At 47.9% G+C, this 22503-nt stretch overlaps 1 pseudogene; it reads right to left on the bottom strand.

The window, feature by feature from the left end:
- Positions 1–1646: 1646 nt before the first annotated feature.
- On the bottom strand, positions 1647–22302 carry LOC115895184 (annotated as a pseudogene).
- Positions 22303–22503: the final 201 nt, after the last annotated feature.

Here is a 22503-nt window from a genome sequence, read left to right as displayed (position 1 = left end):
GGGAGAGTGTCCCAAGCTGGCAGGCCTGGGGCTATGGGGGCGATGGACTGGAGATCAAAGCACATTTTTGATCCCTCAGTTACTCCTACACCCCACCCCAAGTTCAAAAACCTGAGGGGGTGGGGGCTGCAACTTCAGTGAGGAGACCCAGTGTCTTATGAGACCCAGGTGGTTGCTAGCTAGTGGAGGACTTTCTCCCTCTCGGTTAGGAGGATAATGGGTGGGGGCTCCAGCAAGGGATAAAACCTAAGTTTTTTTTTTTTTTTTTTTTAAAGACAGTCTCGCTCTGTCGCCCAGGCTGAAGTGTAGTGGCACGATCTTGGCTCACTGAAAGCTCCGACTCCCGGGTTCACGCCATTCTCTTGCTTCAGCCTCCTGAGTAGCTGGGACTAACGGGCGCCCGCCACCACGCCCGGCTAATTTTTGTATTTTTAGTAGAGACGGGGTTACACCATGTTAGCCAGGATGGTCTCGATCTCCTGACCTCGTTATCCTCCCGCCTCGGCCTCCCAAAGTGCTGGGATTACAGGCGTGAGCCACCGCGCCCGGCGAAACCTTAGTTTTTTTTTTTTGAGACGGAGTCTCGCTTTGTCACCCGGGCTGGAGTGCAGTGGCCGGATCTCAGCTCACTGCAAAGCTCCGCCTCCCGGGTTCCCGCCATTCTCCTGCCTCAGCCTCCCGAGTAGCCGGGACTACAGGCGCCGCCACCTCGCCCGGCTAGTTTTTTGTATTTTTTTTAGTAGAGACGGGGTTTCACCCTGTTAGCCAGGATGGTCTCGATCTCCTGACCTCGTGATCCGCCCGTTTCGGCCTCCCAAAGTGCTGGGATTACAGGCTTGAGCCACCGCGCCCGGCCGAAACCTTAGTTCTTAAACGGGTATAACCCTGGATCCTTGGGTGGAGTTTCAGAGGATCCTTACATTGAAATTTTTTTGGGAATTTGAGTATTCATTTTTGCGGGGAAGGAACTGTGGCTTACCCGGCTTTCAAAACATTGAGAATCCTTGCTACCCAGCATTCTTCTAAAGTCTCCATCACTTACCTCCTCACCCCAGGCACAAATTCCCACTGCTTGCATGTGGAGCTGTCAATGCGGAGGGGACAGAGTGGCTCTTTTATTTCTCCAAAAGAGGATTGAGGACCTTGAGTCTGTGGAAGACCTTTTTAAAAAAATTCTTTCTCCAAATAACTGTAGACAAAACAATTAACACCCGGGCTAGGCTAGGCTCCTTAAACCCTTGGCTGTAGGGAGCTGAGGAGAGGCATTAAGAAGCCATGCCTCATAAACTTTAAATTTTTGCGCAGGGGTTTATTACTGGCTGGCTAACAAACTGCAACTCAGCCAACGTGTAAAAATGTGAACTCGGGCAGGGCCCCAAATCCAATTCCGGCTCCCTGAGGAAGCCTTACTGCTAACCAGACTTCTGCCAAATTACCCCCACACCACCCCCATTGTCAAGTTCTCTGACTACAGCCTCCCAGAGCAGGCTATAGCTTTGAGTGTTGTCTGTGCCTTCTTACCTACTGAAGCAAAAATACCAGATTGGCTGTCACTTCACTAGGCTTGAGGTTTTGCGGGGAAGCGGTGATCAGGTTTTGGATTTCATGGTTGGATTGGCACGTGCTTCCCGGTGACGTCAGGCATTTTAAACCTTTAGAGGAAATTCAGCTTTCTCGGATGTCTGCTTTTCCACTGTGAAAATGGTGGGTTTGTGCCAGGAGCACACCTGGGTTATACAACAAGGACGGGTTAATGGGCTTGGCGTACCTTGAAACTCCCTGCCACATGGCTGGGTCTTAGAGTAGGCTTCCGGTGGCATGGGCTGCTGCTTTCTTTTTTTAAGTAAAAGCGCATTTCTTGGTCCAGTTAGTCCCAATAAATTGGGACTTCCCAACAAAACATCTTGCTTTTTCTATCCTTGGTCTTAAGCTGGCACTTTTCTACCACCCCACCCGCACACTAGTTCCTCATCCTCAAAACATACAGCCCCAGCCTGGATCCAGCCACGTTGAAAGGGTTATCCTGCAGGAACATACACACTCTCAAGTTTAGCCAAGCAGACAAGTTTCCATATTGCTAAGGAACAATCACCCCTGTTGTTCGCCCCTGGGTTATGAATATCAACGGCGTCTATGAAGTTCAGCTCGAAAGAACTTATCTGATGTAATTAATGCCTTGTTTGTATGTGCATCTTCCCCTTCAAAGCCCTTTTGCAACTCTTGAGCTTGCTTTATCCTCCTAACATTCCCTTGAAAGCAGGTGAGGTAAATATTAAACAAGCTGAGCTTTTTAATCTCAGAATTTGAACTTCAGAAACCCCATGGTCTAGCCTTGCCTGAGGTTTGGAAGGTGGAGAAAACAGAGGCACAGCTTAATGGATTGGATTCACTAAGCCAAACAGCTCATGAACTTTGAGGGTGGGACAGACACAACTTTTACCTCTTGGTATATGTCCAGGACCTGGTACCTTACAGGATGCCCCAGTCCCTGTATGAATTATGAATTATGAATGAATTGACAACCTTGTGAAGGGCGGCCCATTTTATAGATAAAGCCTACATGACTGTGGCTTCACTAAGTCATCACTGCAGTGATCAGGTGGGATATGAATGGAAATTTCAGACCCCAAAGTTCCCTGGTTTTTTTTTTTTTTCTTTTTTTTTTTTTTTTTTTTTTTTTTTTTTTTTTTTTTTTGAGACGGAGTCTTGCTCTGCCACCCAGGCTGGAGTGCAGTGGCCGGATCTCAGCTCACTGCAAGCTCCGCCTCCGGGTTCACGCCATTCTCCTGTCTCAGCCTCCCGAGTAGCTGGGACTACAGGCGCCCGCCTCATCGCCCGGCTAGTTTTTTTGTATTTTTTAGTAGAGACGGGGTTTCACCGTATTAGCCAGGATGGTCTCGATCTCCTGACCTCATGATCCGCCCGTCTCGGCCTCCCAAAGTGCTGGGATACAGGCTTGAGCCACCGCGCCCGGCTTTTTTTTTTTTTTTTTTCTTTGAGATAGGGGTATTGCTCTGTCACCCATCCCAGCCTAGAATGCAGTGACCCAATCACGGTTCACTGCAGCCTCTACCTCCTGGCTCTAGTGATCCTCCTACCACAGCCTCCCAAGTAGCTGAGACCACAGACATGTGCTACCATGCCTGGCTAATTTTTAATGTTTCTAGAGACAGGGTCTCACTCACTGTGTTGCCCAGACTAGTCAAAAACTCCTGGGCTCAAGCAGTCTTCCCACCTCAGCCTCCCAAGCACTAAGATGACAGATACGATCCACCATGCCCAGCTCCCTGGCATTTTTTTTACTACCAGAAAGCAGGGCCTGAGTGGAGAGGGTAGAATGTTGGATCCCTGAATCCCACAGCTATAAATAACAAGCTCTCCTGGCCCCCTGCCGCAAGAGTGCTTAGTCTTTTTATTTATTTTTATTTTAGGGTTTTCCAGAAACATTCACGTAGAGGAAATTGGTTTGGCTTTAGTCTCTAAGGGCCCAAGTGAGGGGTCTTGACTAGCTCAAGAGGAAAGGTTAATCTGGAGGGAAGGAGAGCCGGCACATTCCCCCATCCCAGTCCCACAGTCTGGGGGCCACCTTTCTTCAAGAGTGTTCTGGAAGCTGACAGTGGAGAGGTGGGAGGAGGGAACTTTCACGGTATTAGTGCAGTGATTAAAAATGAGTGACCTACAGTGGTCTACTCATCCTTAAGGGTGAACAACTGAGAGAGGCAGCTTAATGGCAGTCAAACAGATGCAGTCCTTCATTATGGCCTTCAGCAGGTTCAGCTGACCCATAGTCAGCCTTTGGGTCAGATTAAAAACTAACCATCATCAGCTTTGGGAGGAAACTTCCAAGTTCAGTACTGCATCTGACTGAGCACAAGTTAACATCAAGATGGTTTTGTCTATTTCAGCTCTGGGTGTGAAAACGGCCTTTTATTGTGGAAGTCCCTACTCTGGGGTATGCCCTTTATTTACATTTCATTCTTCCTGTAAGCATATGTTTCGCATCTGCATAGATCAGGATCAGGCACTGTTCTACAACTTCAACTAAAGCAATGGACAAAATGAAGTCCCTGCCCTTGGGGAGCTTAACAGTCTAGTAATTTTTTTCTTAAAAACAGAGGTTTTATTGCATTTGGTCCACAGTCGGTATTTCACATTATCTCATGGTGCAGGGCCCCTGGGTGGGGTGTGTGGCCATGGGAGATGAAGCAGTATAGCTGGTCAGGCCCAGAAGGGGAGACGGAGGGCTGGGGGCTTCTTAAAACCTACTGAGGGGCCAGGTGTGGTGGCTCACGCCTGTAGTTCCAGCACTTTGGGAGCCTGAGGCAGGCAGATCACATGAGGCCAGAAGTTCAAGACCAGCCTGGCCAACATGGTGAAATCCCGTATCTACTAAAAATATAAAAATTAGCTTGGTGTGGTGGCGTGTGCCTGTAATCCCAGTTACTTGGGAAGCTGAGGCAGAATCGCTTGAGCCCAGTAGGTGGAGGTTGCAGCAAGCCAAGATTGCACTACTGCACTCCAGCCTGGGCAACAGAGTGAGAGACTCCGCCTAAAAAAAAACCTACTGAGGACGACAGTAGGGGGTGGTCAGCATGGAGAGGGGGTCAGGCTTAGCCCCAGTGACTCAGAATTCTACTTCCTTGTGCGGGTCTCAGTTTCCCCACTGGGCCCCTAGGCAGGCTTGAGGGTCCTAGAGAAAGCCAGCCACTCAGGAGCCTGAGATATTTTAGCATTGTGGCCAGGCCCCCTCTCCCAGGGGACTCATTTTCCACTGTCCCTGCCCCATTCCTCGGGGAAAAATATATATATATTTTTTTCTTTTTTTGAGATGAGTTTTGCTCTTGTTGCCCAGGCTGGAGTGCAATGGTGTGATCTCGGCTCATTGCATCCTCTACCTTCTGGGTTCAAGCGATTCCTCTGCCTCAGCCTCCCAAGTAGCTGGTACAGGCATGCGCCACCATGCCCGGCTAATTTTGTATTTTAGTAGAGAAGGGGTTTCTCCATGTTGGTCAGGCTGGTCTCGAACTCCCGACCTCAGGTGATCCGCCCACCTCAGCCTCCCAAAGTGCTGGGATTACAGATGTGAGCCACCACGCCCGGCCATTTTTTTCTTTTGTTAATACTTCCTGAAACTTTATGGGTGCAGAAACCACAAACTGACCGGCCCACAAATGGGGGAAGAGGCAAGGGCAACTGGAAACCTTTGGGGAGCGGTTCCTTCTATGCGCAGATCTCTTCTCCCCAGCACAGCTCAGCCCATAGCCTGGACATGCCAGCAGGGACCCTCACCCTACACGCATCAGGATGCGGCCTTAACCCCTTCCCGCACAACCCGGTGGCCCAGTTCTGCGAAGGAACCAAGGCAAGGGGGGAAGCCCTCCAGCCAGATCAAATGCCGCCACTCACAGACCCTCGGTTGATTGGCAACACTGAACAGGTTAAAAAAAAAAAAAAAGAAAAAAAACACAGAAAAACCCCAAAACCCAGGCAGGGAGACGATGTGGGGAGAAAGCGTGCTGGGAGCCTTGGTAGCTGGTCTCCTCCTGGTAGTAAGGGGGGGTATTCAGGGGCCTCCCCTGGGCCTGGGCACTCATTGGTGCCCAAGGGAGCCCTGTTGGCCACTGAGCCTTGTGGGCAGTGCTTGGAATTGTATATCTGCTGGCCCAGCCAAAGACCTGGCGTCTCTGGTTGGCACCCTGCGTGTAGCCCATCTGCAGGGACATGGAGGAGTTGTCACACTTGTTGGTGCCCAGCTTGGTGTCATAGATCTGCCGCTGCGTCCGGGGAGCCGTCATGCCCACCTGGCTGGCGCACTTGTTTGTACCCATCTGGAGGCTGATGGTCGAGTGGTCCATGGGGGCAGGATGTGGTTCTTGGGGCTGTAGCGATGCCTTCTTGTGCCGTATATGGTCATGCCCAACTGGCTAGCACATCTGCAGCCCAGTGACTCACTGGCCGGCCTTCATGGTGTTGTAGTCAAAGTTCCGCTCCTGCTGCCTTGAGTACCTAATGCCGATGTCCACCCTGCTCTGCAGCCCCTTAGTTTTGGCCTTCCCCACCAGGGCAAAGAAGAGACAACACCTGCGTCATGTTCCCACTCTCAAACAGGTTATTGGCCTCAAACAGGTTCATGGGGGTTCATGCCGTAGCTGACTATGGCCTTGATGAAGTTGGAGAGGTTTCCTCGCTGGTGCCAGTTCTGCATGGAGTGGTTGATCTTGGGGACTGAGCCTGGCTGCAGCTGTTCATGAGTGTGTAAGATAATTCTGTCCTTCAGGCCCATCTGGAAGTTGGGGCTGATGGAAAGGCTGGTGAGTCCCCCGATCCAGCTGCGGAGCTCTGCCTCCTTCTGGGGGTCATATTTGGACAGGAGCTGGTTCTCGGCCAAGAGCCAGTATGAGGGGCCCTTGTTGAACTGCATGGAGAACACGGCTGGCGGGTGCGGTGGCAGGACTGGACCGACTGGAGGTGACCAACGGGCCCTAATTTAGTAACTTTCTGTGCTTATGGGCTGTCCTGCAAAGCAGTTGTTGATAATTGCCACTTAGCTGTAAAATGAGGTTAAGGAACTTAGTGAGAGGTCACTGGTGCAGTAAACAGAAGGCCAGGATTTAAACCCTGGTGTTTTGCCTCCACAGCCCAGGGGGATATCCATAAATCTGGCTCTGAGGAATGAATGGGAACTGGAGCTTCAAGCCTAGCAGGCTGCCTTCCTGGCTTAGCAGCAGAGTAGGGTTACTCTGCTGAAGACTCTGTCCTGCATCACCAGTAGCTTGTGCCTGGGGAGCAGGTCTCAAACCTCTAGTCTCCCTTCCCACCTCCTCATGTGCTGCTGTGTTCCTAGGTTACCCAGCGCAGGGTGCTTTCACCTCCCTATTGCACAAGGAAGGCATTGCTCATGACAAGCAGAGTTTCTAGGGCCAGAAACTATAGCTCTGCAAAGCATTTGGAGGATGATGGAAGATGAGGGAGGGAAGGGCCTCCCCAGCTCCAGTCAGTTGAGGCTTTGGTCCTGAGGCTGAATGGTCTCCATTCAGAGACTCGATGTTATTGAAGAATAACAAATGTAGACAAAAGTGCCCAAATGATGAGTATGCAGCCCGATGAATGTCGCAAACCTAAAACCCCTGTGTTTCTGGCACACAGATAAGAAACAGCATTACCAGGGCCTTAGATGCCCCTTTCCTCCTAATTTCAACCCTTCTCTCAAGATAACCACTCTTCTGACTTCTAAGTACCACAGGTGAATTTGCCTGCATTTGAACTTTCTGTAAGAGGATCATACAGTTAACCCCTTAGCTCTGACTGCTTTCACAGCACCCTTGAGAGATTCTTGCATAATTCTGGATGTAGTTCTAGTTGATTCTCATTGTATAGTATTTCATTATGTGACTATCCACAATTCTGCTGTTGATGGGCATTTCAGTAGTTCCATTTTGTGCACGTCTTTTGGTGACCTGTGCACCCCTAATTGTTAGTTATACACCTGGGGCACAATTGCCGGGTTAACTGAGGATTCCAGTACTGTGATCCTGGACTGAGATATCAGCTCCTCTCTGTTCTGAAGTAGTGAGGTGTCTCCTGCATTCTCCCACCCCAAGTCTCCCTGCCAGACCCCCCCCCTTCTGGAGTCTTGATTTTCATCTGGCCCTATGCTAAGAGACAGCAAGTCTTTATTATGTACTTGGCCTCATCCTTTGTCTTGGGGGAGAAAAGCTTCCCTTTCTTTGTCCTTATCCTGATGCTTGCTTCTTTCCTCAAAAGCAGAAAGGGAATCTGGAAAGGGCCCTGAATTTCTTAAGTGAGAACTTCTTCCTGGGTGGAGATTTATTTGTTCTTAATTTTTTTTTTTTCTTTTTTGCGATGAGTCTCACTCTGTTGCCCCGGCTGGAGTGCAGTGGCATGATCTCGGCTCATTGCAAACTCCGCCTCCCGGATTCAAGTGATTCTTCTGCCTCAGCCTCCGAATAGCTGGGACTACGCATGTGCCACCATGCCCAGCTAATTTTTTTTATTTTTAGTAGAGACGTGGTTTCACCATGTTAGCCAGGATGGTCTCGATCTCCTGACCTCATGACCCACCCTCCTTGGCCTCCCAAAGTGCTGGGATTACAGGTGTGAGCCACTGCATCCGGCCCTTTTCTTAATTTTAAGTTAATTATTATTGTTATTTTTTTTTGCGGCTGGGCACAGTGGCTCATACCTGTAATCCCAGCATTTTGGGATTCCGAGGCGGGAGGATCACCTGAGCTCAGGAGTTCGAGACCAGCCTGCCCAACATGGTGAAACCCGTCTCTACTTAAAATACAAAAATTAGGCCGGGCACGGTGGCTCAAGCCTGTAATCCCAGCACTTAGGGAGGCCGAGACGGGCGGATCACGAGGTCAGGAGATCGAGACCATCCTGGCTAACACGGTGAAACCCCGTCTCTACTAAAACAATACAAAAAAGCCGGGCGAGGTGGCGGGCGCCTGTAGCCCCAGCTACTCGGGAGGCTGAGGCAGGAGAATGGCGTGAACCCGGGAGGCGGAGCTTGCAGTGAGCTGAGATCCGGCCACTGCACTCCAGCCTGGGCGGCAGAGCGAGACTCCGTCTCAAAAAAAAAAAAAAAAAAAAAATTAGCTGGGCATGGTGATTGGGTGCCTGTAATCCCAGCTACTTCAGAGGGTGAGGCAGGAGAATGGGAGGGTGAGGCAGGAGAATGGCTTAAACCTGAGAGGTGGAGGTTGCAGTGAGCGGAGATCGTGTCACTGCACTCCAGCCTGGGTGACCGAGTGAGATTCTGTCTCAAAAAATAAAAAAATAAATTAAAAAAAAAAGTAGAGGCAGCCAGCATGGTGGCCCATTCCTGTAATCCCAGCACTTTGGGAGGCTGAGGTGGGCGGATCACTTGAAGTCAGGAGTTCGAGACCAGCCTGGCCAACATGGCAAAACCCTGCGTCTACTAAAAATACAAAAATTAGCCTGGCGTGATGGCGTGCCCCTGTAATCAGAGCTACTCAGGAGGCTGAGGTAGGAGAATTGCTTGGGCCTGGGAGGCAGAGGTTGCAGTGAGCCAAGATTGCACCACTGCATTCCAGCCTGGGCAACAGAGCAAGCCTCCGTCTCCAAAAAAAATGAATACATTAAATAGAGAAGGGGTCTCACTATGTTGCCTGGGCTAGCCTTGAACCCCTAGCCTCAAGCAATCGTCTTGCCTCTGCCTCCCAAAGTGCTAGGATTACAGGTGTAAGCCACTGTGCGTGGCCCTGGGTGGAGATTTTTATCCTGACCAGTGTGTGGGTGGGCAGCAGCCTCCTTATTTGGCCAACATGTTCAAATCCAGCTCCTCTCTTATTATAGAAACAGTGAAGTGTCTGAGATCCAAGGACAAGTTGAAATGGTTATTCAGCCAACGAACATCTGAGTACCTACTGGGTACTAGATACTCGGGGTAAACCAGGCCACTGCTCCTAACCCTCAGTGAACTCCTGATTAGGGTTCAGGTACTATTCTAGGTGCTGGGGATTCATTACTGAACAAAGTGTGCAAAAATCCTAGCCTCAAAGGGCCACTTACCTGCTAGTGTAGAGAGACAGACAAAATACAATATATGCATATATGAGATTGGAGGGGGCTGGATGTGGTGGGTCATGCCTGTAATCCTAGCACTTTGGAAAGCCAAGGTCTGCGGGTCCCTTGAACTCAGGAGTTCGAAACCAGCCTGGCCAACATGGTGAAACCCCATCTCTGCTTAAAAAAAAAAAAAAAAAAAAGCCTGGCATGGTGGTGCAAGCACCTGTAATCCCAGCTGACTCGGGAGGCTGAGGCAGGAGAGTGGCTTGAACCCAGGAGGCGGAGGTTGCAGTGAGCAGAGATCAAGCCACTCCACTCCAGCCTGGGTGACAGAGCAAGACTCCGTCTCAAAAAAAAAAAAAAAAGAGAGATTGAGGGGGAGGTGGGAAAGGAGTGATATGGAGTCACATAGGAGGGGCTGCTGACATGTTCTTGGAGAAATCTCGAGGAACTGATGTCCAAGCTGGCAGCCGAGGAAGAAGAATTAGACAAGGGAGTTGGGCATGAGAGGTGGCGTGGAGTGTTCTGGCAGAGGAACAACACGAGGGTTCCAGGGACTTGGATACATTGAATCTGGCTGGATCATGAAGTGTGAGGTGGAGAGAGCCAGTGAGGCATAGGCAGGGTCCAGCCCCGCTTGAAATTTGTCTCACCCCGTACCAGAGGCAGCAGAGTGTTGCAGCAGAGTGTTTGGGGAAATCCCAGTTGTACCAGTATGGAGACATAATAGCTGAAGTCCTAGTTGTACCAGTATGGAGACCACGGTCTCTGAAGTCTTCCCTGAAACCAGGATATTGGCCCCCACTCCCAGCAGCCCTTCTTGACTCCCCTCACGCTTCTCAGACTGGAGGACTATGTCTGCCTCAGTCGTCTTTTTCTCATTTCATTTAGTCACCTGGCATTGCTAACCCAGGCAGCAGGGCTGGCAAGGAAGGGCTGTGAAAACTCACCACTGCCACCCAGATACCACTTGAGAGCTCACTGCATTCCACAATCACACTATGTACTTCATGTCATAAGCCCCTTTAATCCTCCTAAAAGCCCCGTGGGGTGGGTGGAATTGGCCCCATTTAACTGGATAGGAAACCTCGGCTTGTCACTTTGTAACTGTCCAAGGTCACCCAGCTAATAAATTGTGGAGTCACAGTTTGAACACAGGTGTGACCCCCTAAGTATGAGGCACTGACCATTTGGAAATCGGGGTGGGAAAGGGAAATACATTTGGAGTCTTCTGGCCCCAGCCAAATGAGAGGCAGATTGGAAATAGTTAACTTCTGGCCCAAGGGCTTTGAGTTCCTGTTCCCTCCACAGGCCCCTGCTAATCGCCAGGAGGGTGGGGGGTGGCAGGCACTTCTGCCCAGGACCTCTGGCCTCCCTTTTAAGATATGGGGGAACAAGGAGGGTTCAGATACCAGGCCTGATAGCACTCAAACTGACAGTCCTCTGCAGAGAATCTGCTCTGCCTCTCCTCACCCCACCCCCACCTGCCTCCAACAGCAAAGACCTCTCACCTCTTGCTCTGGGTAGAAGGGCTTGACAGACCCTTCCCCGCTCACTCCTCCTCCCCCAGCCAAATCTGGGCATTCTTAGGGCTCTGGGTTACCTAGAGCATCAGAGGTCTGCAAATTCCTCCAGCTGACAACATTCCCTCCAGGCTGCAGCTGCCTCTGTCTGCTGGACTTCAGGGTGCTGGGGACCTGCTGCTTGGGCAGTGAACCAGAATGCCTCACCTGGGGAAAGCAAGCCAAACGGGCTGGGTGTGATGGCTCACACCTGTAATCCCAGCACTTTGGGAGGCCTTGATGGGTGGGTCACCTGAGCTCAGGAGTTCGAGATCATCCTGGCCAACATGGCGAAACCCTGTCTCTACTAAAAATAAAAAATTAGCCAGGCATGGTGGCATATGCCTGTAATCCCACCTACTTGGGAGGCTGAGGTAGGAGAATTGCTTGAACCGGGGAGGCAGAGGTTGCAGTCAGCTGAGATTGCACCACTGCACTCCAGCCTGGGTGACAGAGCGAGACTCTGTCTCAAAAAGCCAAACAAACGTCTTCCTTTCTCCCTCGACCCCATCTTTGAACTCAGGACTCTGGCTCTGTGGCTCTCTAACATCTGAGGAGAAGGCTCAGAGCCAAGGCCGCAGAGCCAGGAGGTGGGAGGGCTGGTGGACTGCTTCCCCTCGTGAGAGCCTCTCCAGGGATACTGAACACCAGGAGGAAAGATAGGTTTTTTCCTAGGAGTCTGAGGCATGTTAGAGCTAAATGGGGGATGGGGAATAGGGAGGTATAATCCCAGGCCCTCTTCTCCTTCAATCTCAGTAGCCCCCCCTTTTGTTCGAGACCACATAAAGTTGGAAGTTACCTAATAGCAAGAGACCTTGACAGCCTGTGTTGTACGCTAGAAGTAGAAGGTATTTTTGCTTGAGTTCTAACTTTAGGGTCATATTCTCTTTAGGAAGTCGTTGATCCCCAGGAATTAACTGTGTCTAAGAACGCATGTGCATCTTTCTGAGAAGTCTCTTCTTCCAAATTTGGGGACCACAGGTATTCCCCAGATCTCCCAGTCTTCTTTTTTTTTATTTTAAGAGACAGGGTCTCACTATGTCTCACTATGTTGCCCAGGCTGGTCTTGAACTCCTGGCCTCAAGTGATCCGCCCACCTCGGTCCCCCAAAGTGTTGGGATTACAGGTGTGAGCCATCATTCCTGGCCCCCAGTCATTTTATAGAGAAGCTAGAACTACGGTCTAGAGAAATGATTTGTATCTTGGTCCATTTGGAAATTCTTCAGACTCTCGTTAAACCCAGCAGTGGGAAGAGGCGTGATGGTGTACATCCCAGCACAGGCAAGGGAAAAATGGATTCTAAGCTGTTTCTCGTCCCAAATCATGTGGCCTGAGGCGAGTTACTGAGTCCAAGCTCCTCAGCCTTGAGGCCCTAACTCCCCTGTGCGTGCGTGGGAAACTGGCCAGTGAGAGGGCCCGGGTGGAGGGTTCGGCCGCTCTCCTGGGTGTTTTGCTGAAGGCTGGCTGCCTTCTGAGCGGCCTTTGCACATTTGCACAGCAAGCCCCATCTTGTCGTAACTTGAGGCAGGGGAGAAACAGCTACTTGTGAGCTCTCGCCACACAAGCCAGGACAGGACGCCAGGCCCACACACTGCCCTCTCCCTGTAGAGTCGCTTCATCCAGGCTTCCCACCACACTTTGAGACCCGCTCTTCTCTTGTCTTTTACGGTCTCTTTCCGCTTCCAGAAGTCTCCTGCATTCCCCAACTGGAACTCAGCCCCACTCCAACTGGTTCATCCCTGCTTTTGGCCTCTGAGTCAGTAGTTGGCAAGCTTGGCTGGTGATCAAATTGCCTGGGGAGCTTTTTATTTTTTATCGTCTTCTCCCCAATGTATACCATTTTATGTTGTTTACACAGGGATGGTTGGCTGGTTGGGATTTCAAATTAATACATGAAAATATGTTCACTGTAAAGACACACTTTTTTCAATAAAATATGTGGCACTTATGTGACAGATAAAGTTCTTAGTACTTTATATGCATCAGCTCATTTAATCCTTAAACATCCCTTGAGGGAGGTACTATTGTTGTCCCCATTTTACAGGTGAGGAAACTGAGGCCAGAGAAGTTAAGTAACTTGCGCAAGATCACACAGCTAAGTAAGTAGCAGAGCTCACATTCAAACCTAAGCAGACTGAGCTTACACCACTGAACTCTACTGCCTGTCAATATAAGCAAGTCAGAAATAAACACATGAAGGCTGGGGTATGGTGGCTCACAACTGTAATTCTAGTACTTTGGGAGGTTGAGGTGGGAGGATTGCTTGAATCCAGGAGTTCGAGACCAGCCTGGGCAACATAGTGAGACCCCTGTCTCTACAAAAAGTACAAAAATTAGCCAGGCATGGTGGTGCATGCCTGTAGTCCTATCTACTCAGGTGGCTGGGGCAGGAGAATCGCTTGAACCTGGGAGGTGGCGGTTGCAGTGAGCCAAGATCGTATGACTGCACTGCACTCTAGCCTGGGCAACAGAGTGAGACCCTGTCTTAAAAAAAAAAGGATCTTTTGAGCCCGGGAGGCAGAGGTTGCAGTGAGCCAAGATCACACCACTGTACTGTAGCCTGGGTAACAGAGTGAGACCCTGTCCCCAAAAAAACAAAAAATAAAGAGAGAAAAAGAAATAAATATGTGAAATTTCTTTTCTTCCCCAGTTCTACTCTCTAAGGGCAAGCACACAGTTACTGATTTTATAAGAATCCTTGTAGACCCTTTTTTTTCTTTTGGCACAAAAAACTTTATGTATGCATACAGGAATTTTAAAAACAAGAGTTGGACTATAGCATGCATACAAATGTCATTCTGTAACTTGCTTTTTAACTTAGAATCACAGGCATCTTTCCAGACTGTTAAATACACATCTATCTTGTTTTGAATAGCGCCATAGTCTTTTACATGGTGAATGTATCAGGATTTATTTAGCCGATCTTCTACTTTTATCTTTTACAGATGTGGTGGGAGGGAAGAGTTAACATCAAAATGGTAAAGTGTTTGGATTTTTAGCAATCTAACTATCAGTAATTGCCTTATTAGGAAAGACTGCTGTAGAAAGATGATCGAGTGAGCTGTTCCTCTTAACATGATCCAGATAAATCGAGCTTTTATGTTTAAACAATACCTCTAAGACAGACTGTGCTGTAAACTTAAGGTTACTATACCATTTAAAAATAATTAGTTTTCATACTAACTTTTGTTTTAATGACTATCTAAATAATAGTAGTTTCAAAAGCATATGAATTTACCAAAACTCAAAAACTTTGAAATTGCATGACTCAGAAGTAAACTACCACATTGATTCACACTAGCATTTTTTTCTCCGGGTGTTGAGAGATTCAGAATGTGTCATCAGTCAATGCAAAGTGCATTTTTTCCTCAAGTTTTTCTTTAGATTTCAAAATCTAGTTAGCAAGCATTTTGCTGAATAAAAGTTGATTTCTAGTCTTAAAGCAGACACTCATTTCTGTTCTTATTTTTCCCCCAAGAGGAGCTTTTAAGCTTTTTCTTAAACTCAAATATTGCTGCACTAAAGCCTAGGACAGGGTGGTTGCATTGATACAAAGGATGCATTCTTGAAAACCACAAATATGCCGGGGGTGGTGGCTCACACCTATAATCCCAGTACTTTGGGAGGCCGAGGTGGGTGGATTACGAGGTCAGGAGATTGAGACCACGGTGAAACCCCGTCTCTATTAAAAATACAGAAAATTAGCCGGGCGCGGTGGTGGGCACCTGTAGTGCCAGCTACTTGGGAGACTGAGGCAGGAGAATGGCGTGAACCCGGGAGGCAGAGCTTGCAGTGAGCCGAGATCACGCCACTGCACTCCAGCCAGGGCAACAGAGCCAGACTCGTCTTGAAGAAAAAAGCCACAAATAATTCATAATTCCCATGATTCCAGTCTTATGTTCTCATATGAACACGTGAAGTATATGTATGGGGTGGGGGAGGGGGGGCAAGGGGATGCTTACAATTCACTACTCTCTCCAGCTTTGAAATTATGTAACTTAAAACTTTCAATTTGGGAGATTTGTATTTCTTCACACTTTACATAAAGAGCAAGACTAATATTTATGGCACCATTTCAAATTTCTGCTGTTGAAGTTTGTGTGAAATTTATCTGTGTTATAATGTATAGAGTTCCTGAATTGGGGTCCCAGAGCCACTGTGTCTGGGTTGAATCTGTCTACTTACTACTTGTGGAACCTTGGGCAAGTTACTTAACCTCTGTGCCTCAGTTTTCTCATCTGTAAAATAAATATAATAATGGGGATCTCATATGGTTATAGTGAGGATTAAATGACTTTGTGTATGCAAGAACATGTAGTGAGTACATCAATGTTAAGTGCCTGTGGCAGGAGGAATAGCAGTATTATTATAGCTGGAATAGTTTGTATACATATTTCTTTAGACTGGATTTCTAGAAGTGAAATTGTTGGGTCATGTGGCTTTCATAGTTCATTGAACTATGAAATTGTTCATTCAACAATTAAACACAGTGCTAAATGCTGGGAGACAGTGATAAGCAAATTCTAGTGGGGGAGATAGGCAATTAATCACTAGTAAACTTTTTTTTTTTTTGAGATGGAGTCTCATTCTATATCCTAGGCTGGAATTCAATGGCGTGATCTCGGCTCACTGCAACCTCCACCTCCCAGGTTCAAGCAATTCTCCTGCCTCAGCCTCCCAAGTAGCTGGAATTATAGGCGCCTGCCACCACACTTGGCTGAATTCTTTGTATTTTTAGTAGAGATGGGGTTTTGCCATGTTGGCCAGGCTGGTATTGAACTCCTGACCTCAGGTGATCTGCCCGTCTCAGCCTCCCAAAGTGCTGGGATTACAGGCGTGAGCCACGTCGCCTGGCCAATCACTACTAAGATATAATCACAAGTTGTAATAAATTCTATGGAAGAAAAGCCAGAAGGGTTTTTCACAGGGAAATCTGATCTAGTTTGGGAGGGTTGAAGGAAATTTCCCTGAAAAAGTAACTTTTGAATTGGGATCTGAAAGATGTCAGGAGTTAACTGTAAAATCGGAGTGAGAATGCAAGGAGACACTGTTCCAGACAGAGGGAGGAGTGTGTGCAAAGGCCCTGTGGCAGGGGGTTATGCTGTATTTAAGGAGAGGCTCAATGTGGCTAGAGAGAGAGATTGGCACATTAAAGAATTTGTTTTTTAGGACATGGTGGCATGCACCTTTAGTCCCACCACTTGGGGTGGCAGAGGCAGGAGGATCACTTGAGCCCAGGAGGTCTAGGCTGTAGTACATGATGACTATACCTGTAAACAGCCACTACACTCCAGCCTGGGCCTACATATAGCAAGACCTTGTCTCTTTAAAAAGAGTTTTTTGGCTGGGCACAGTGTGGCTCACTCCTGTAATCCTAGCACTTTGGGAGGCTGAGGCCAGTGGATTTTTTTTTTTTTTTTTTTTTTTTTGAGACAGTCTTTCCTAAGTTCAAGCCATTCTCCTGCCTCAGCCTCCCGAGTAGCTGGGACTACAGGCGCCCGCCACCACGCCCGGCTAATTTTTTTGTATTTTTAGTAGAGATGGGGTTTCATCTCTACTGTGTGCATACACAAAGTCATTTAATTTTAGCCAGCATGGTCTCAATCTCCTGACCTTGTGATCCGCCCGCCTCAGCCTCCCATAGTGCTGGGATTATAGGCATGAGCCACCGTGCCTGGAGGCTGGTGGATTTAAAAAAAAATTTTTTTTTTTTTTTTTTTTTTTTTTTTTGGGGAACAGTCTCGCTCTGTCACCCAGGCTGGAGTGCAGTGGTGAGATCTTGGCTCTCTGCACACTCTGCCTCCTGGGTTCAAGCTATTTTCCTGCTTTAGCCTCCCTAATAGCTGGGACTACAGGTGCCTGCCACCACGCCTAGCTAATTTTTGTATTAGTAGAGACAGAGTTTCAGCATGTTGTCCAGGCTGGTCTTGAACTCCTGACCTCAGGTGATCCACCTGCCTTGGCCTCCCAAAGTGCTAGGATTACAGGCATGAGCCACTGTGCCCGGCCATATTTTTTTTTTTTTTTTTTTTTTTTTGAGACGGAGTCTTGCTCTGTCGCCCAGGCTGGAGTGCAGTGGCCGGATCTCAGCTCACTGCAAGCTCCGCCTCCCGGGTTCACGCTATTCTCCTGCCTCAGCCTCCGGTGTAGCTGGGACTACAGGCGCCCGCCACCTCACCCGGCTAGTTTTTTTGTATTTTTTAGTAGAGATGGGGTTTCACCGCATTAGCCAGGATGGTCTCGATCTCCTGACCTCGTGATCCACCCATCTCGGCCTCCCAAAGTGCTGGGATTACAGGCTTGAGCCACTGCGCCCGGCCGTATTGTTTTTTATACTATGACCAAAGGCTTATCACTGAGTTTCAAACAGGGAAATGACCTTATTTCATTTTTTTCAAGTGTACTATGCTGTTGCATTTTTAAGAGATTCGTCTTTTTAAATGGAGATTTTGTACTCATTTATACTAAAGATGATGTTGTATGCACTAAGGTGGTGGGGGTAGAGATGGAAGGGTTTTGGTGGGTGATAGTCTGGGAAGGGAAGCTCTAAGGGAGAAATGGTCAAGGAAGAAGCAGCTGCTGGCTAAACCACATGCCAGGCATTATGCTAAGTATTAACTCATTAAACTGAGGTAGATATTAGCATCATTCCTATTTCATAGCAGAGAAAACACAGAGGTTAACCAGCTTGCCCAAAGTCAGTGTGGACCTGGTATTTGAGCCCAGGCACTCTGGCTCCAGACTCTGGGCTGCTTCTGATGCCCAGATTCTATTCTCAAGCTGGAGTACATGATATGCTATTTATTCCCTGGGAGAGATGCTGGAAAAAGACTATATTTAGGTTAAGTAAAGATCATGAATTTAAGTTTTGACATACTGATTTCAGGGTATCTTGAAAGCATCCAAAGGAGATACTGAATAGACAGATATAAGTGTTGGTCAGAGGAAGCATCTGGATATTTAAATTTTTGATATGTGGTCTGAAGTGCCATCAAAAAGCCATACCAATTTACCTACTCATGAGCAATAAATGAGAGAATCAAGAACTTAAAAAAAAAAAAAAAAGCAACAAACTGCTTTCCCCAGATCCATTTCCAGAAGCTGACTTAGTAGAAGTGATAGGTGGGCGGTCGGCAGGGAATCTGGATTTTTTAAATAGTTTGCCAGATGATTCTATCAACTATGTTTGGGAATCACTGCTATGTGACAACATTAAGGCCTCTTCACCTTCCTGTCCTTTTGTTTTGCTTTCTAAATCACTGCCCCTGGTTTTTAATACTTCATTGTGCTTTTTAAAGCACAATACAGCTGAACGCAGTGGCTCACGCCTGTAATCCCAGCACTTCGGGAGGCTGGGGCGGGTAGATCACAAGATCAGAAGATCGAGACCATCCTGGCTAACACGGTGAAATCTCGTCTCTACAAAAAGTACAAAATATTAGCTGGGCGTGGTGGCACGTGTCTGTAGTCCCAGCTACTTGGGAGGCTGAGGCAGGAGAATCGCTTGAACTCGGGAGGTGGAGGTTGCCGTGAGCCGAGATCATGCCACTGCACTCCAGCTTGAGTGACAGAGTAAGACTCTGTCTCAAAAATAAATAAATAAAAATAAAGCACAACACATCATGTTTGACCCTAACAAGCACTGTGGTGGGTGGGTGGGTGTGTGTGTATTCCCATTTTAGAGACTGGAAATTAAGAAGGGCTTACATTATTGAGTTCTTACTGTTAAACAGTTTAGAGATTAAGTGATTGACTCAAGGCTGCAGAGCCAATACACAGCACTTTTACCTACCAGACCCTTAATTGTTATCACAGCTGTCTCAGGTTGGTCACTGGTATCTTTGTTCTGGCATGGTCCTTGAGGGTGGTAGTCAATGAGCCAGACAGCACACCTCATGCTGAGTCAGCCATGTTCCAAACTCTCAGAGTTTGGGTTTCACTCTGGGAGGGAAGACTCACCTTCTAAGGGTTATGAGGAACTTGAACACAGCAGAGCTTTCTTCAGCCAAAACTCTCTTGGAACTGCTTTCTCCACCCTCAACAACATGGGGTTGCCATGTAAGTTTTCTAGTCGGGGGAAGAACTCACATCAAATTCTGATTGAAAATCAAATACATGTTTACTATGGAAAAACTGGAAGATAAGCAAAATGTGGGCCTACCGCCCATACGGGACCTTTGTCTTTTCAAAGGAATATTTGAAATCGATAGTCCATTTCCCGATCTCTCCACCCGAGTCTTTGTTGAGGGTATCTGATCTGAGACAGAGGACCCGAGTCTGAATGATTTCACCACTCACTCTCAGGGTTGCCTCCCCAGTAACCCAGCTTGCTCTTCTCCTTCGGTGGGTGGAAGAAGGGCTCCAAGCTGAGGGCCTCAGGCACCCCATCAGCCCCGTCTATGAAAAGATCCAGGTCCAGGGGGCCTGTGTGTAGATGGGGGGCATCTGTCAGGTGCACCTGCACTCCACCTGGGTCCTGTTGCCCTCCAGGAGCTGCTGTGCTTACATCTCTGGGGAAAAAGGCCTGGACCCCCAATAGGTGCACCCGGGGCTCTGGTAGGCCCTTGTGTAGCTGCCCCAAGCTTGCTTGGCAAGGGGCAGTGGGCCTCCCAGCATGCCCAGGGGCGACTCCCAAGTGAATGCAGGAGCCCCAAGGCCTCCTGGGATCCCAGCATGCGCTCTCTCTTCCCCCTACCCTGCCTTGCTGCCCTATGTCCTCTCCCATTGGTCTCAAAACGGGTGTGGCTCACTGGCCACCATCTTGGTTTTCCTGTGCGTGGAAAATACTTGGTGATGGGAGAGGCAGCCTTGGTACCAGGGCTCAGCTCCCCCCTCTCTTTTTTTGGGTACAAGAATAAAACTATAAATATTTTATATAATAATTGTCAGCCTTATGCTATAAATGGCTTTGTGACCTGGTTTTTTCCCCCTTCTGCAAAGTACTTTTTCCTGGGTAGGTTTTCTTTTACAATATTTAAGGCTGTAGGCCGGGCGCGGTGGCTCAAGCCTGTAATCCCAGCACTTTGGGAGGCCGAGTGGCCGGGTGGATCACAAGGTCAGGAGATCGAGACCATCCTGGCTAACACGGTGAAATCCCGTCTCTACTAAAAATACAAAAAACTAGCCAGGCGAGGTGGCGGGCGCCTGTAGTCTCAGCTGCTCAGGAGGCTGAGGCAGGAGAATGGTGTGAAACCGCAAGGCGGAGCTTGCAGTGAGCTGAGATCCGGCCACTGCACTCCAGCCTGGGTGACAGAGTGAGACTCCGTCTCAAAAAAAACAAACAAACCAAAAAAAAAAAAATTTAAGGCTGTAGATTAGACATTTGGATGACTGTGACACAGCATTTAACTGTTCAGTTGTAAGTTAGGTTGTTGAGACCTTTTTTTGCTTTTTTTCCCTATTAAGCAACAGTCACAAACATCCCAGCAAGTATGGTTTTGTCACACCTGGGATGGTATCTTGGCACAATTCCTGGGTCAACAGGCTTAAGGCATTTTAATTTCCCAGAAAGGTTGTGCCAGTTAACATTCCCCCACCCTTAGCAATATATAGCAGCACCCAGTTCCCAACTGGGACACAACGCTTGTCCTTTTAATTTGTATTTCTTAGTTGGTGAATTTTTTTCTATATGTAGTTTTACTTAGGAAAAATGCCAGAATCTTTCTTCAAGTCACTTCCACTTACTTTCCCCTGTGCCCTCTTATCCCAATCCCTTAACAGAAGGTAGTGATAGCTGTAAGGACAAATCTGTTTGTTATCAGTGAGCTAGATATGTCCCTAAGCCAAGCTAGAATAGAAATTTCCTAGGCAATCTCTTTCTCCTGCTCCCCAGGCTGCCATTTGGCCACAATATGTTTAAGCTGATATTTTCCTTTTCCTCTAGTCAAAATACCCAGAGATCAGTAGGGAAATTGGTGGAGATTGATCACTTGATGGATGTTTTGTCTCCAGAGAGATGGGTGGTTTTCTTTTGCTAGAACATCTAGTAATGTTGGACATCAAGACTACATAGCACCTCCAGGAAGAGAAAAGCTCCTGACCTTCAAGGGTGTTCCCTTGGGAGTATGGAGGTGTCTAGGCAAATTCCAACCTAAAAGCAGGCCTGGAACATAAGAGGAATGAGTTCTCAGCCCAGCATCCATCAATTCTTATAAGTCTATTTAAAAAGCTTTCTTTTCCCAATAGCTCTAGTACCCCAGGGACCAAACTCTTATTGCCCAAGTTTATTAGTGCGCCAGTTCAGGACCTGAGGCCAGGCTTGGCAGGATGATCTTTAGAGAGGAGCTTTGAACATAGGCCAGAGACTCCTGGCTTCCATTGGATGTCTTCTATCGAGTGCAGATACACAGAGCTCTGGCTTTTTGTTGTTAATTTCTTTTTTATTTATTTTTATCTATAATGTGTTCTATGATATTAATTGTTAATTTTTCTAGAAGTAGCCTCAGGTTACTGATTCTGTTTTTCCCTTCCCCAACAATATTTTAGGAAATGTACGTGTAGGCTCAGTGCTAAAAGCTGTCCATTTATATTGGTAGAGCAGGCACCTCTTCATCGGGTTTATTGACCTTGTGATTCAAGAATCCTTGTGGGAGAAACTGAGGCAAATGCAGTCAGATGACTGTCTGAAGCCCTGGATGGGTGTGGAAGAAAGAGCTATGTTTTGGCTTCCATTTTCCAGCCTTAAATTCTGAACTATTGCCCCATGTGCTCATCATCAGCTTGCCCCAGAAAGAGTTTGACGCAAGCCCGTTCATGTCCCCGTGATTTGGCCAAGATGTGTGGCCTTGTGGAACCATGCTGCAGTTAGGAATAGGAGTCACTTTACTTCGCTGACTATTAAAAGACGGGGTAAAGGAGGGATGAGTGATGATGAGACCTGGTTTCGTATGAGTTTCATTTTGAAACTAGTGATACAAGCCAGTAGTGCCAGGAAGCATCTGGGAGGAAATTGTAATGATCTGCCCCAGGGCTTACCATTTACCAGCCTCTCTCTGACTCATAGCTTGCAGAGAAGACTACTCATGTCATACATGTGCCCAGCAAGTTTCCCTGGAAAGGCCAGCTTTTTCGTGAAATCTCCATCTTCTGCTTCCTCTGGTAAACCACAGAGGACCCCTATAAAACAGCTCTCTCCAAATGCAGACTGAGCCAGTTCCCTGTTGTGCCCTTTGGTCCCGTGTGTCATCGTCTTTGATCAGCTTCATCCATTGAGTAAAGAACACAGCTGTAGCTAACTTCTTCCCAGTTTGAGAGAATTTTTCAGTGGTATAGAAGGAGGCCAGGGTGTGGATGTCAGAAGCCTAGGTTAATTGTTAGTAGTCTGAGGTACTTTTTATTGAGAGGTTACCTTACTTACCCTGGGCCAGGCACAGTATTCAGTGCTGTT

This window comes from Rhinopithecus roxellana, chromosome 20 (assembly GCF_007565055.1).
Source record: "Rhinopithecus roxellana isolate Shanxi Qingling chromosome 20, ASM756505v1, whole genome shotgun sequence".
Taxonomy (NCBI): Eukaryota; Metazoa; Chordata; class Mammalia; order Primates; family Cercopithecidae; genus Rhinopithecus; species Rhinopithecus roxellana.
The sequence above is the reverse complement of the archived record's forward strand: the minus strand, read 5'-3'. Positions and strand labels throughout refer to the sequence as shown.